This window comes from Lathyrus oleraceus, chromosome 2, assembly GCF_024323335.1.
Source record: "Lathyrus oleraceus cultivar Zhongwan6 chromosome 2, CAAS_Psat_ZW6_1.0, whole genome shotgun sequence".
NCBI classification, from domain to species: Eukaryota; Viridiplantae; Streptophyta; class Magnoliopsida; order Fabales; family Fabaceae; genus Lathyrus; species Lathyrus oleraceus.
The window spans coordinates 377,592,439-377,603,858 of NC_066580.1; the positions used below are offsets into that span (position 1 = coordinate 377,592,439).

The window sequence follows — 11,420 nt, forward strand, 5'->3', positions numbered from 1 at the left end:
GTAATGATAATCAATTGATGTTGTTGAAAATCACACTTGAAAAATGAAAGTGAAAACTCAAATTCCTTTGGTGAGAGGTTGGGGAATTAATTCAGCAGGGATTCAGGCGCCTTCAGGGTGAGATTCAAGTGAGGCAATGCATTCTATTTATAGATGGAGCTGATGCAAGGAGGTGGAAAACTCGTGTGTGCATGAAGTTGGGTCCTCCATGCATGGGCTTGTACATGCGCATGTGAGGCCCAAAAGCAATTGTAAATGAGCGTTGAACATCAACCAAATTAATTTAGACGTGTAGTTTGCAAGGCAATGGATTGTGCATGAAGATTTAACATGAAATGCATAATTGATCATAAAGCTTCATCTCTTCGAAAATCCCATTTGGAAAATCCAAAAATAAGCATGTGGGTAATGGTTGGAAATGTCTTGACATAAGGAACAAAATCTATTTTGAAAAAAAATCCATTTGGAGTGTGGAAAATATTGAAAACCAGCCATGAAGTTCAATGTACAAAACATGTATTTGAAAAAATTGCCAAAAATGACCAACTTCAAGCCCTTCTGTTTCAATGATGAAAGCTTCAAATGACAAAACCTCTAACGTCAAAGTTGTAGATATTTTCAATATAATCAATTTGGACTGACATTTGGCATCATTTGGATTTTTGATGAGAAAGTTATGGGCACTTTAAGTTGGACTTTTTCACATTTCAATGGATTTGGTCCAAAGTGACCTATAATGTTTTGTATTGTCACATGTAATTATTTTAGGATTATGAAATTTTGTCCAACATAAAAATTGAATTAGACATCTTAAAATTTCCAATGCACTTCGTCTCACCTTAAAATCATAAAAAATGAGTGAGGTAGGTCCTTGGGAAGTTGACCAAAAATTAGGGTTTCAGTCAAAATGACCTATAATGTTTTGAAATGAATGATGAACTTCCAAGTTTAAAATGAATTTTTGATGAATACGAAAGTTGTTCATATGGTTCTTATTAACATTTTTTATCTTAGGGTCATCTTCATTTGATAAACACATCGAAAGTTAGGTCTCAGTGGATTTCAAAATAGCCAGATGACTTGACTGATCAACTTCTCAAGTCCAAACTTCAAATCTTGATGAATGAATGATTGAGGACACTCACAAAGGCATATATATGCATAACATGATGAATTAAATAACTTCCCTTGATTTAATTTGATCATAGGTTGAGGTTGCTTCATGAGCAAGGCACAGTCAATGCACAGTTGAACTAGGGTTTCCTTGGGAAGCAACCTTCAAGCCCTTTGGTTTATCCTGATCAAATTGGCAAATTAAGATACTTGGGAGGCATATGTGATGATTGAGAGCTTTGGGAACCATTGTCATGCTTGCTTTCATCTTCATCTGGCCATATCAATGAGCATAGGGGCCTCCTAGGAGCCTTGGATCACATGATTGCTTGAGCTTCAAAAACAAACAAGTTAGTGACATATTTTTGTGCTTTTGGTTAGTAAACAAAATAAGAAAAGAAATAACATACAATTCAAGCATGCTTGGTGGTCTCAAACCAACTCACACAAGTCCTTCCCAAAGGTTAAGGAGCCACACATGCTATGATCCTTGAGGAGAATGCCAAAAGCAATGATATGATGCTATGAGGGATCTTAGGGTCAAAATTAGGGTCTTACAGTTACAAGTTATTTGATGCAGAAAATATGAGAGTCGTGATCAGCTGAGACATGTTTTCCGATGAGTTAAAGCAATTGCAGCAGCCTATAATCAGATATAACTTTGAAAATTCAAATTTTGCAAAATTGGAAAGTGCAGAAAGGCATGTTGCCAAAGCTAGAATTGAAGAGAATATGATAAGATCAACAAGCAAAATAGTTTTTCCTAAAAAAACTCCAAGGTTGTGAGCTACTATGAAACAACAAAGTCAATCATGATGGTGATTTCGTCCATTTCAAACTTATGGTCGAATTTGAACTAGTTAAAATAGAAGATGCTTTAAGTGATCCAAAATGAATTTATGCTATGAAGGAGGAGATGTAATCTATTGAGAAGAACAATACTTGGGATTTTGTTGATCTACCGGACGGGAAGAAGAAAATTGGTGTGAGATGGGAGTTCAAAGTGTAGGTGTCATACCCCGATTTTGCTCCTGAATTTTTTATGTTTGTTTGGCATGCTTGGCCTAACTTTGCTTTGGTTTATATGAGGATTGGTTTTGATCCAAAGTCATGGTGTTGTGACTGTGGATACATCTCTGGTATGGGTCATCTGAACAACCAAGTTTCTTGTGTTTCTAGCCACTTGCCAGTCAAGTTATTGGTTCATGGACACTTTCAAATCCTAACCTTATGGTCTTATTTCATGGTTTTGTTCATACACATTATCAGTCAAGTTATTTTCTTTTCAAAGAGTCAAACATTCAAGTTATGATTAAATATATTGTGAAACCAAGTTCAAATCATTTTTAATCCATTTCATGTCATTTTCAGCCATTACATTTGATTCTACATAAGAAAATACAAGTCTTGACATTTTTGACCAATCGTTGACTTTGGTCCACAGTTGACTTTTTTGGTCAACTTTGACCAAAGTCAACCCAAAATCCATAAACCCAAAATTCCATCATAACCATTGATTCGATGTCCACTTACAAAGAAATCACAAGGAAAATACAATTTTGACCATTTGCCCTTGATCATCCAAACTTGGTTTAGCCTCTTGATGTAATGAGTCATCCAATCTTCATGCTTGATTGTGTTTTTCTCTTGGTTTCTTCCATTGCACGTAATGCATTTTGTGCACCATGTCATTTTGGCCTTTCGGAACCATTGACCATTGGCCTTGGTTGCCCCTAATCAATGTCCAAGGAGTTCTCTAACAGTACAACCATTTTCATCCATGAAGCATGCCAAGACATGGTTTGAACTAGCTATGCATACGAGGTAAACCAACACCCTGCCAAAGAAAAATAACAACAACAAAATGCAACAAGCAGCTCAAAAAAAAAACACCCAAATAGCAGTTGCTACTCCGAGTGCACCAACAGATATCTTCTTGTTCTTCCATAAGAAAACATCAGCACAAATCTGCAACCTTTCTAGATTTCCAAACACAAAGCAATAACATTCAAGGGTTGTTCATATTCCTGTCAGAAGTCTGCATAATCCATTACTACAATTGTTCCATGTTACATCAAGAATCTAAATTTTGTGTATTCTTATTACATACAATAAGCATAACATACATAACCAGCCTTTTGAAAACCAACAAGATTTTAAAACAGCAATGCCAAAGGTGGAGGAAACAGAGTTTAAAAATGGAAGCCAAGTTGGTTTCTCGCCGTCACAGTATCAACAAAGGAGTGCCTTGCCTGGTCAGAACAATCCAAATGTTCCTGCTGAAGTAAGTTCTGGTCAAGTGTTTATTGCAGGTGTTAATTCTGGCCAACCACAACAATTCAGAGGGTTTTCAGGCAGCATGCAGCAGCCTGCCCCGACAATGCAGTCACAGCAGGGTGGTTCTGATTTATTTTATCAACATGTTCCTAACCTTCAAAACCAGTTGAGCCCAGGAATGATGCATGGGCATCCTTCTAATGCACCTCCTTCTAGCGCACATCCTGCTGCCCGAGATGGGACATGAGGACAACGTACACAGTAGAGCTGGAAATGGCTATTATCACAATTTCAACCAAGAGATGCTTCTCGACAAAGTGAATTGGTTACTGGAACACCTCCATAAGCAGAACCCTGCGACAAGCTCCATTAGGATTAAAATCATGAAATCGTACAAAATCTCATAAGTCATTATCAAACTAAAGTGTCAAACCTTTGTACGGTCCCCATCGTGCTCAACAAGTCAGAAGTTCTAATACAGAATCTTTCAACCTATTACACTCAACATACCTGACACTGTTGGAATAACTATGCCGAGTGAATTTGGGCTACTGATTATCTTCTTAAAGCCACTGCACATCCAAACATCATTTATGTTCAGGTTGGAGATGCTAAAAAGGACCATGCTTGTTGGGAGAGACCAGAGGACATGGACACTCCAAGAAGTGTTTTTTAAGGTTGACGCTGACACACCTAGCTCTGAGGTTGCTGCGGAAACTGCTGCAGCATTAGCAGCGGCTTCTCTTGTTTTCAGAAGAAGTGATCCAACATATTCCAAGATTTTAGTTATCAGGATGAGTTGTTGTGGGGTGCTGCTTGGCTCCACAAGACCACCATGAAATCCTTCTGTAATACCTGCACAGAATTTGTCAGCACCAACAAGTGTTTCCCTTTCATTTCCAGTTCCCTTAAGGCAACCAACACCAACAAAACAGTTACCAAGGCTGAAATCCTGCAAGGGGCATTGGCCATGTATCCTGCAGCATCCATGTTCATCGTCAAATACCAAGCATACAGTGATCACAAAGAGTATACTAACAGTTCACTACTAACACCAATTAACAAAGATAACATGCCATGAGTATGGTTCGGTGATTGTGCTCAATACCTGCAGTACACACAACACGTTGCCAAGCCAGTTGCCTTGTTGTGCCTTGCTGCAATGCCAGACCTGCACAAGCTCAAAACCAGAAACAAGAACAAATCAGCGCATAAATTATGCAGGCTTAGTGCAAACACATATCCTATCCATCCACACCACGAGATGTTCCTTTCATGGGAATGGCAACTGGATCACCTGTTTATAATAGAAACTCAAGTCAGAATCCACATGAGCTTGGCAATTTACATGGTAGATCTGGTGGACATGATAATGTGGTTAAGCTATTGGCCTCAGAACCGGTAGAGTCCAGTCATGCTCCTGATACCGTTGGACCTTACAAGGTTTTTCTTAAGCAACACAACAAGTGGGATGGAAAAATGAACCAACAAACTGGGAGGACTCATTAACAACGAATGCATCATTTGTCAATGTGAGGGACCAACCGGCAATGTCTGTCCAGGAGAATGATCATATTAGGAACATGGAAATGGATTTAAGGAAGAAAAGTGTTCATGGCAAAGAAGTTTCTTCTCAAACATCGGGAAATCAAGGATCTACTTTTATCAAAAATGCCAAATCACCTGAAAGCACAGGAAGCTTTAATGATTTTGATCATATTGCAGCAAGGAAAATGGATGGTGTAGCTTCTAATACACTGGAATCTTCCTCAAGGTTACCTGCTACAGAAATTCACTGCAGTAAAAAACACAAGTTAATTAGCCAAGGCAGTTAATTCAAGAGTTCCCAATTTGGCATCCAGACAAAAAACGAAGAGAAGGCATGAGTGCAGTTTACCGGTTCTGATTTAGCATCAAGTAAGGCCAATCCTGACTGAGCACATCAAAAGGGATTTGGCAGAGACCTCTTTTGATCTCCAAACCCTAAAATGCTTGGAGGATAAATAGAGAGAAAGAGGAATCAGAAGATCAGTGAGACGAAAATCGGTGGCTACAATTCAAAAAGAAAAACCCTAAAAGATCAAGAAGAAGAGAAGGTAGAACAAGAAATAACAAAGCAGAACGAAGATACTTACTCTGGATACACTTTTCCGTCGGCGTATCTCCAAAATCGTAAGGCAGTGGTAAAATCTTCTCTCTTTCATTTCTTCTTTCAAACCTCCAAGAAGGTCGAAAATCCATTTTTGCTTTATTGATTTCTTGGTTTTTGATTTGTTTGCGTTGTCGGTACCCTGTTTGCCGATTCAAGCGAATTTTTGAGTTACAGCTCGCCCCCTTTTTAGACCCTAAAGTTTTTTGTCTGTGTTTAAAACTTTTTTTAGTTTGAGAGCTCTCGATACCGGTTATTTTGCGTTGGTTTTGTGGGGATCTAGTTGGGTCTGATTGTTGTAGGTTTCATTTGCTGAGTGTCGATCTGTATTCCTCGATTTGTGTTAGATGATGCAAGGTTAGATTCGTGGGGAACCTGCATTTATTTTCTTTTAGATGTAGAAGGCATAGTGAGAGAATGAAGGCATGGAAAGAGTTTTGTTTTCTAGTAACTTTGAGGTTTCCGTTTTCTTTTTTAGAGGTTGGGAATCGGTGTTGAAGTTTGGGTTTTGGAGGAAGGAGTTGAATACATTGCATTTCCTTTGGTTTCATCAACCTTCCCTGTATTGAGCCTTTGAATATTGGGAGAAGAAAGTGTGTTTTGGAATTGGCACCATATCACTATTGCTATTGATGATCGTTCTTTTCCCTTGCTACCCCTCCATTTACCCGAGTTTGGAACTTAAGATTCGTGGGCTTAGTCAATCCCGGTCCAGTGGCCCATGCTTGGACCTTTTGCTTGTTTCTTTTTCTCTTTGAGGGGTTTCGGTTAGTTTAGGGGTGCTTGTTGGTCATAGTTTCACAACTGGTAGCTTGTGGCCGGGTGGAGATGAAGTTAGTTCATCTCTCCTTATGTAGTGGGTTCGATACCCATATATAGCATTTCTTTTCTTTAGCATTCATTTTTTTCATGTTTATGTTGTATTATAATTATAGTTTCATTTGTTAATAATGCAAACTTGTTTTCTTTTAACTTCATCATTCATTCAAAACCATTTTAAAATTATAAAAATCATATTCCCTCGATTTAATATCGAGCCCTTTTTTTTCACACCCTCGTAAGTCGATTGCTTTTTAAGCATCGCCGTCAACCTCACATAGCTTACTCTTGGGCTTCCTTACAATGAGACATGTCCCTTGCACTGACACTCATACATTGTTTAATGCTTCATTATTTCATTCTTCAATCATTTGATTCGATTATATACTTGTTCATATCTTAATTGTTTGATTAATTGTGGCCTACTTGTATGGTGTATGAGGCATGTATTATTATTGTTTGTTTGCCATGAACAACCCCCATTCATAACAAATGTATCCCTCTCCCATGAAATGTATAAAATTTACTCTTTCATTCTTTATTCACCTGTTAATACAAGAATTAAAATGAACATTCGATAACCATTTCAAAACAAGATCAAAACCTCGATCCAACGTCGAGTAATCATTTTTCAAAACCTAACAGAACCAGCACGTATTCATCCACCCTTTTGTAAGTCGATTGCTTTATGCATCGCCATCAACCTTGTAAGTCGATTGCTCTATGCATCGCCATCAACCTTGTAAGTCGATTGCTTCATGCATCGCCATCTACCCTCATCCCTAACACTTCTCCTTGCTCCATTCGTCGATTCTTGTTCCGATTAGGTAGCACCCATTAGATAGAACCCTTTGCATGATAACATAGGTAGGATTCCCATATTCTTTTGTATGATAACATAGGTAGAATTCCCATATTCTTTGCATGCTAACATTAGGTAGATATTCCCATTTGTAAATCCTAAACACTTAAGTACACATTGCATGACAACTCTAGGGCAGAGCTTCCCCATTTCTTCTAGACCTTTCCGAGCGTCTTCGATCTTGTGGCATGTAGTCCGTTCTATTGCAAAGAGGTAACTGCCTAAGACTCGATTCAGCGAGCTGCGACACCTACTGCTAGGACGTGAACACATCGCCCACTCTCCTTTGACACAACTGGTGTCCTCCTTTGTAAGTCCATGTTCAGATGGCAACCCCTATGAAGGGGAACTACATCGCCCTGATCCTTGTTCCAGACGAGGTATGTAGGCAGGTGGTCGTGCGAGACCACTCCGGGCACCTTTCTTTTTCTTTTTGTGTGTGTTTCGGTTCGGATGCTGATGTAAGTCCAGTGATTGGCAGTCGGGCTCCACGTTTGCCCTTTTGTGTGTGTTTTGGTTCGGATGCTGATGTAAGTCCAGTGATTGGCAGTCGGGCTCCAAGTTTGCCCTTTTGTGTGTGTTTTGGTTCGGATGCTGATGTAAGTCCAGTGATTGGCATTGAGGCTCCATGTTTGCCTGCTTGTGTGTTTGTTTGTTTAGCCCTTTGCAGCCGAACTACGGCAACTCTGATTCTCATGTTCAGATGAGATACGTAGGCACAAGATGCGATGTCTTGCCGAGTTTGACTAACGACTAACAACTAATTCTTGTTTGCTTTCGCCCTTGTTGCGATCCTTTCTCTCGCCCTCGTTGCGTTTGAGACTTTCCTTTTCTCTTGCCCTAGTTGCAATCGAGACCTTTATTCCCGTAGTTAGCCGAACTACATTATGCTCTGATTCTCATTCCCGACGAGATATGTAGGAATAAGACGCGGCGTCTTAGCGAGCACACTTATCTTTAACCCATAGGTACCCGAGCTACGAAGACTCTGATTCTCATATTCAGATGAGATACGTATGCAATGGATGCGATATCTATGCGAGTCATTTTTCTCTTGACCCTTTTAGTAAATAGTACATTAGATAAACTCACACCCTTTAGACAAGAAACAACAAGAGTGGATCCCGTAGAGTACTACGGATGCGTAGGGGTGCTAATACCTTCCCTTCGCATAATCGACTCCCGAACCCAAGATTTGGTTGCGAGACCTTGTCTTTTCCTTTCCTTTCTCCAGGTTTACTTCGAGCGTTTCCTTTCCCTCCTTTGGGATAAATAACGCACGGTGGCGACTCTTTTGTCATTTCTTTCTCGCCGGTTGTTTTTTTCGCATACCGTATTTTTCGGGTTGTGACAGTAGGCAAATCTCCAGGGTGAAATAATTAAACATGAGGCTCGATTATTTACAAAGGGATTCTTGTAAATAGAAGGCATAAACTTTTAAGAGGAATTGGCATTGGTTTCTAGTGTAAGAACATGATTTGATTATGCATTTGGCCTTATGTTTAGATGATAACAATTCATAGACTCTTAGAGAAAAAATTTATACCATAATGGTTTTTTTTTAGTGTGCAGATATTAGATACAAGTTCTGACTCTGAAGAAGTGACGTGTGACGTCATTAGATTATGAACTTAGTGCACTCTGACTCTGACATGTGTGTTCTACAAGATAATCAAGCTTTGGACTACTCTACTAAATTCTTATGAACATTGTAAATCCAAAGCTTTATGACTTTGAATCTTCTGACGCTGTCAAACTCTGAAGTCTTGCGCTCAAACAGGATCAAATATTCCTTCCACTAAACTGATTTTGTGGGAAAAAGATTCTACTATTATACCATTGTGTCTCCCATTTTCACATACCGTTATGCAAGTATATAACTACATTTGTGTTTTCTACTTCTATCCTCCAACGAATCTCTCCATTGTCTATATAAAGGAGTCTTTGAAGAATGGAACAATAATCAAGTGATAAGAATATCATTATGTGAATATTACATACTATGAATATTTCTGAGAGAAAAGAAACATACACACAAGGAACTTTTGTTCATACACTTCACATAATATATTTTGTGTGAAACTGAAATTCTAGTTATCAGACTTTAGATGTCACACGGGTTGTTATGACATCCAATTCTGCGCAGACAAGAATTATGCAGAACTTAAAAGTAAGTGCAGTAAATAACACAAGTAATTGTTTACCCAGTTCAGTCCAACATGACCTACATCTGGGGGCTACCAAGCCAGGGAGGAAATCCACTATCAGTAGTATTAATTCAAAGCAAAACTCACCCGTTTTCAACTCTTCACTTAATCCCTACCCAATGCAATTTCAATCTTACTCTAAGATCAGAGTTCCTACTCACTCCCCCTCAATCACCTCAGTGATTACTACCTTTAATCAATATTAAAGACAATTTTGAAGTCACACTTCAAACAACTCTTGATTGTGCTTAACAGCTTTAATCAAGATACACGGCACTCACGCTTAAAAGCTTTGAGCGACACAACACTTACAACTCAATGAACACCCTATGCCAAAGCAATCATCTACGTGATAATGGCTTGGCTTACAAGATATGTCTAATACAAGACTCACAAAAATACAGCAGTGAAGTATGATGGACACACTAAATCTTCACGCCTCAAAATCCCCAGTTCTGAATGAAGAAACGGCTTCCTTTTATATTGCAGTACTTGGGCCTTTGCACTTGTATTCTCCTGAATTTAAGGTCACGCGAGTTCCCTTAAATTCCACATCTAGGTTACTAACAAATAGGCTATTTGTTAGGTTCATTAAATGTAGCTTGGTTGTTGATTTCCCGGATTTTCTCTCAGCAGTTGAATCCCTGAAGAATAGCCTGAGAAAAAGCTGAAACAGAAAACTGAACAACCTACAATATAGCATATGCTGTCAGGAATGAATGTCACGACATTCAGCTTGACATCAAGGATCATATGCTAAGTCTGTTTTTCCAGAAAACAGACTGTACAATTTTGCTGACCTGTATATGACCAAAATGACCATACTACAGTAACAGCTTACATTAATAAATGTCAAAAAGTATCCAATTTGACATTTACACATTTGGCCTTAAGTCAGTTTTGTTATCCTCTTGAAGAACAGACTAAGAAACATGCTGAAGTATAGTAGAACACCACTCTGTCTATTATTCAGTATATGCTGTCAATGATGAATGTCATAACATCCAGTTTGACATTCAGACAGTAGGCCTTATGCCAGGTCTGGTATTTCCTTGATAACCAGACTAGAAATAAATACTAAGTTCTAACAGAACACCAGCTGTTCTATTCCTTAGTATCTGCTGACAGGGATGAATGTCACAACATCCAGTTTGACATTCAATAAATCTTGTATTAGCTGATCCTGCAGTACCTACTCAAGTGTGTCATGACATCAGTCAAGACATCAGAGTACAGTTAGATATTCTAACCTACAGTGCAGTCACACATACACACCATGTCATGACATCAGTCAAGACATTAGAATCCAGCTAGTGTTTTACCATCTAATGCAGCCAATTAAACACCTACAAACTCCCCCTTTGGCAAATTTTTGGCTAAAACACTTTGATCCCCATAACAGAGTTCATAGCAGCGGAATCACTCATCTAGCAGGAAATAGACCTAGCTAATACACTCAGAGTGGCAGCACACTCACACACATGGAAGTTAAATAAGACTTCACATAACAGCACACATACAGAAGTTAAATAAAAACTTCTAATTGCAGCACACATACAGAGGTATAGAAGCTAAATAAAAGCTTCAACACACATCAGCTGCAGGGGAGGGAATTTTCGAATCTGTCATGAAAGCCTGTTTTGACAGACCAATCTATTGTTTGGGGTATCACCTGTTACTCCCCCTTTTTGTCAAAAATGTTGCCAAAGCCAACAACATAAACAGAAAAAAAAATGACAGAATTACAGACTTGGTTTTACTTCACAGTTTCAACCAAGTTAGCACCCACTTGATCTTGCTTCACAGCTTTGATCAAGTAATCACCCACTTTTGCTTTACTGTAGGTACAACCATATCAGATGCCATGACTTTGTTTCTGACATCCAGAACCACTCCTGCATGAACATCATCCTTGAATTCCTGCAGGTGCATAGGCCTTCTCACGTTAGGATGTCTCCTTACCCTCTTGTTTCCACACTTGTTGCAAGTGGCA

The 11,420-nt window shown here is 38.9% G+C and overlaps 1 long non-coding RNA gene across 1 annotated transcript; it reads right to left on the minus strand.

The window, feature by feature from the left end:
• Nucleotides 1-4,491: 4,491 nt before the first annotated feature.
• Nucleotides 4,492-5,227, minus strand: LOC127121446 (uncharacterized). The gene is made up of 3 exons (XR_007803456.1): nucleotides 5,074-5,227; nucleotides 4,688-4,944; nucleotides 4,492-4,561 (listed from the first exon to the last, which is right to left on the minus strand). It is a non-coding gene; the product is annotated as an uncharacterized LOC127121446 (long non-coding RNA).
• Between the last annotated feature and the right edge of the window lie 6,193 nt (nucleotides 5,228-11,420).